Raw genomic sequence first — 5,000 nt, 5'->3', positions numbered from 1 at the left:
TTACGATAATCACAATCAACAAACCGGCCCCCCCCCCCCCCCCAAAACACCTTTCCTTACAACAATGTGTACCTTAACCTAACCCGTATTGTACCTTAACCTAACCCGTATTGTACCTTAACCTAACCCGTATTGTACCTTAACCTAACCCGTATTGTACCTTAACCTAACCCGTATTGTACCTTAACCTAACCCGTATTGTACCTTAACCTAACCCGTATTGTACCTTAACCTAACCCGTATTGTACCTTAACCTAACCCGTATTGTACCTTAACCTAACCCGTATTGTACCTTAACCTAACCCGTATTGTGCCTTAACCTAACCCGTATTGTGCCTTAACCTAACCCGTATTGTGCCTTAACCTAACCCGTATTGTGCCTTAACCTAACCCGTATTGTGCCTTAACCTAACCCGTATTGTGCCTTAACCTAACCCGTATTGTGCCTTAACCTAACCCGTATTGTGCCTTAACCTAACCCGTATTGTGCCTTAACCTAACCCGTATTGTGCCTTAACCTAACCCGTATTGTGCCTTAACCTAACCCGTATTGTGCCTTAACCTAACCCGTATTGTGCCTTAACCTAACCCGTATTGTGCCTTAACCTAACCCGTATTGCGCCTTAACCTAACCCGTATTGCGCCTTAACCTAACCCGTATTGCGCCTTAACCTAACCCGTATTGCGCCTTAACCTAACCTATATTGCGCCTTAACCTAACCTATATTGCGCCTTAACCTAACCTATATTGCGCCTTAACGTAACCCGCGTTGCGCCTTAACGTAACCCGCGTTGCGCCTTAACGTAACCCGCGTTGCGCCTTAACGTAACCCGCGTTGCGCCTTAACCTAACCCGCGTTGCGCCTTAACCTAACCCGCGTTGCGCCTTAACCTAACCCGCGTTGCGCCTTAACCTAACCCGCGTTGCGCCTTAACCTAACCCGCGTTGCGCCTTAACCTAACCCGCGTTGCGCCTTAACCTAACCCGCGTTGCGCCTTAACCTAACCCACGTTGGGCCTTAACCCAACACACGTTGGGCCTTAACCCAACACACGTTGGGCCTTAACCCAACACACGTTGGGCCTTAACCCAACACACGTTGGGCCTTAACCCAACACACGTTGGGCCTTAACCCAACACACGTTGGGCCTTAACCCAACACACGTTGGGCCTTAACCCAACACACGTTGGGCCTTAACCCAACACACGTTGGGCCTTAACCCAACACACGTTGGGCCTTAACCCAACACACGTTGGGCCTTAACCCAACACACGTTGGGCCTTAACCCAACACACGTTGGGCCTTAACCCAACACACGTTGGGCCTTAACCCAACACACGTTGGGCCTTAACCCAACACACGTTGGGCCTTAACCCAACACACGTTGGGCCTTAACCCAACACACGTTGGGCCTTAACCCAACACACGTTGGGCCTTAACCCAACACACGTTGGGCCTTAACCCAACACACGTTGGGCCTTAACCCAACACACGTTGGGCCTTAACCCAACACACGTTGGGCCTTAACCCAACACACGTTGGGCCTTAACCCAACACACGTTGGGCCTTAACCCAACACACGTTGGGCCTTAACCCAACACACGTTGGGCCTTAACCCAACACACGTTGGGCCTTAACCCAACACACGTTGGGCCTTAACCCAACACACGTTGGGCCTTAACCCAACACACGTTGGGCCTTAACCTGCTCTGTAATTGTCATACGACGCGTTAAATTAGTGTAGTGTTGCCTAACTGCAACCCCCGCAATATAGTTTGCTACCCGCACTGCCCGGTCCCCAGAGTATCGCTTCATGTTAAACACCTTGCAGCTATACACTGTAATGCGGATGGCAGCAGGACGTACATGCTCAATGCCCTTCGCAGTTGTTCATTGGCATTCGCATGGCGAAGCACAGCCTACGTTGTGGTACGGCTTGTGTCAACTGTCCGCTGATGTTGTACGTCCAAATCACACACTGTACTGCACATTGGTCCTCATGTACTGAATGATACATCGTGGTACATGTGTGACCGTACCACGACTGCGCCAACAACGGCGAACCATACGGTCCAAATATTGTGCACTCAGCTACGTGTCGTCTCCCTATAAGAGCTGGATTGCAGTATGGTATGCCGTGGATGGCGATCAGCATGAGCCGTCTGTTGATGTAGTGGCGCGTGTTGTCAGACGTAGTCGTCTCTTCTCACTCACCGTGATAGCATGGTGCACTGCGTTCCACATCTGCGACATGCGACAGAGGCCGGTTGACAGTCGTTCGCGCAATGGACATCGCATACGTACGGGGGCCACCTTCCACGTGTTCGCGAAGCGTGCACATGTTGTTGCGTGTATGTGGGCAGACATAGTGTGTCGTGACACCTGACACAGGCATGCAACAATCGTTGAATTTGCAAATGGCGATGGACGTCTACGTTTGCTGGTGACGTTACGCAAATGAACAACTGGTAAACCGTTGTGGTGCGGTTGTTCTCGCTAGAGGTGAATCAGTGATGGCGACGATCGGTTGAGCTACCAACCGGTTGTTTCAGCGATACCCACCATGCCCACGAACGTGAATGGCATGTGGGTGTGAAGCGATACGCGGCGGTGGCTGGGTGGGACCGTCCCCGGCCGGTGAGGGGGGGCCTCCCGGCGTGCTGGCCGCGCGGTGCGTGGGCGCACGCGCTACAGCCGGCTGGTGGGGGCGGCCAGTGGCAGGCGCGCCGGCCGACGGAGGCGGCAGGCGGCGCAGCTGCGCGCCGGCGCACCCTGCACGCGGCGCCGTGCGGCCAAAGTAGGTCCTCGCGGGCCCGGTGCGAAGCGCGGTGGACATCTGCAGTGTGCTGGTCCGATTGAGGACTGTGTGCGCTGAGGATGCGCCGCCGCCCGGCGCTCGGCGCCGCGACGCCGTCTGCTGCTCGGTCGCCTCTGCGGTTCTCGCAGGTGGTTTGTATCGCAGCTGTGCGGACGTGTTGGCGCGTTCGCTTCGGCACCCAAGTGGGGCTTTTGTCCTTCTGTGGCGCTGGCGTTGGAGCTGCCGGCCACCGTAGGTGGCGCGTGTTGTCTCCCGCCGGCAATGCCACGACAGCACGCTCCCGGGCCTCTGTCGGCAGCGGCAAGCTCAGTTGGGAGCACGGGTGGTCGCACCTAAAGCGTCTACTCGCCAAACTCCGGGCGATTGCGCCTCTCTCGAACCCGACCAAGTACTTAGGACGGCGCTGCGCGCCGCCGGGACCTGAGAGGGTTTCGAGGTGTATTGTGCAGGGGAGCTCAGCCTCCTCCTGTTTGCAGAATAATTGAGCGGACGCTTGCGTGTTCGCGCGGGCCCCCGGGACACACTCCCGGGCGGCCGGCTGCTCAGCTCTAGTTGACGCAGCTCCCTGGTTGATCCTGCCAGTAGTCATATGCTTGTCTCAAAGATTAAGCCATGCATGTCTCAGTACAAGCCGCATTAAGGTGAAACCGCGAATGGCTCATTAAATCAGTTATGGTTCCTTAGATCGTACCCACGTTACTTGGATAACTGTGGTAATTCTAGAGCTAATACATGCAAACAGAGTCCCGACCAGAGATGGAAGGGACGCTTTTATTAGATCAAAACCAATCGGTCGGCTCGTCCGGTCCGTTTGCCTTGGTGACTCTGAATAACTTTGGGCTGATCGCACGGTCCTCGTACCGGCGACGCATCTTTCAAATGTCTGCCTTATCAACTGTCGATGGTAGGTTCTGCGCCTACCATGGTTGTAACGGGTAACGGGGAATCAGGGTTCGATTCCGGAGAGGGAGCCTGAGAAACGGCTACCACATCCAAGGAAGGCAGCAGGCGCGCAAATTACCCACTCCCGGCACGGGGAGGTAGTGACGAAAAATAACGATATGGGACTCATCCGAGGCCCCGTAATCGGAATGAGTACACTTTAAATCCTTTAACGAGTATCTATTGGAGGGCAAGTCTGGTGCCAGCAGCCGCGGTAATTCCAGCTCCAATAGCGTATATTAAAGTTGTTGCGGTTAAAAAGCTCGTAGTTGGATTTGTGTCCCACGCTGTTGGTTCACCGCCCGTCGGTGTTTAACTGGCATGTATCGTGGGACGTCCTGCCGGTGGGGCGAGCTGAAGGCGTGCGACGCGCCTCGTGCGTGCTCGTGCGTCCCGAGGCGGACCCCGTTGCAATCCTACCAGGGTGCTCTTGAGTGAGTGTCTCGGTGGGCCGGCACGTTTACTTTGAACAAATTAGAGTGCTTAAAGCAGGCAAGCCCGCCTGAATACTGTGTGCATGGAATAATGGAATAGGACCTCGGTTCTATTTTGTTGGTTTTCGGAACCCGAGGTAATGATTAATAGGGACAGGCGGGGGCATTCGTATTGCGACGTTAGAGGTGAAATTCTTGGATCGTCGCAAGACGAACAGAAGCGAAAGCATTTGCCAAGTATGTTTTCATTAATCAAGAACGAAAGTTAGAGGTTCGAAGGCGATCAGATACCGCCCTAGTTCTAACCATAAACGATGCCAGCCAGCGATCCGCCGCAGTTCCTCCGATGACTCGGCGGGCAGCCTCCGGGAAACCAAAGCTTTTGGGTTCCGGGGGAAGTATGGTTGCAAAGCTGAAACTTAAAGGAATTGACGGAAGGGCACCACCAGGAGTGGAGCCTGCGGCTTAATTTGACTCAACACGGGAAACCTCACCAGGCCCGGACACCGGAAGGATTGACAGATTGATAGCTCTTTCTTGATTCGGTGGGTGGTGGTGCATGGCCGTTCTTAGTTGGTGGAGCGATTTGTCTGGTTAATTCCGATAACGAACGAGACTCTAGCCTGCTAACTAGTCGCGTGACATCCTTCGTGCTGTCAGCGATTACTTTTCTTCTTAGAGGGACAGGCGGCTTCTAGCCGCACGAGATTGAGCAATAACAGGTCTGTGATGCCCTTAGATGTTCTGGGCCGCACGCGCGCTACACTGAAGGAATCAGCGTGTCTTCCTAGGCCGAAAGGTCGG

The 5,000-nt window shown here is 54.3% G+C and overlaps 1 non-coding gene across 1 annotated transcript in view; it reads left to right on the top strand.

The window, feature by feature from the left end:
• The first annotated feature begins 3,382 nt into the window (after nt 1–3,382).
• LOC124558519 overlaps nt 3,383–5,000 on the top strand; it is a 1,910-nt gene continuing 292 nt past the window's right edge. Inside the window, exon 1 of the ribosomal RNA XR_006968782.1 lies at nt 3,383–5,000. This exon is cut by the window's right edge and continues 292 nt beyond it. This is a non-coding gene — a ribosomal RNA (small subunit ribosomal RNA).

This window comes from Schistocerca americana, unplaced genomic scaffold (genome assembly GCF_021461395.2).
Source record: "Schistocerca americana isolate TAMUIC-IGC-003095 unplaced genomic scaffold, iqSchAmer2.1 HiC_scaffold_1010, whole genome shotgun sequence".
NCBI classification, from domain to species: domain Eukaryota; kingdom Metazoa; phylum Arthropoda; class Insecta; order Orthoptera; family Acrididae; genus Schistocerca; species Schistocerca americana.
The sequence above is the reverse complement of the archived record's forward strand: the minus strand, read 5'-3'. Positions and strand labels throughout refer to the sequence as shown.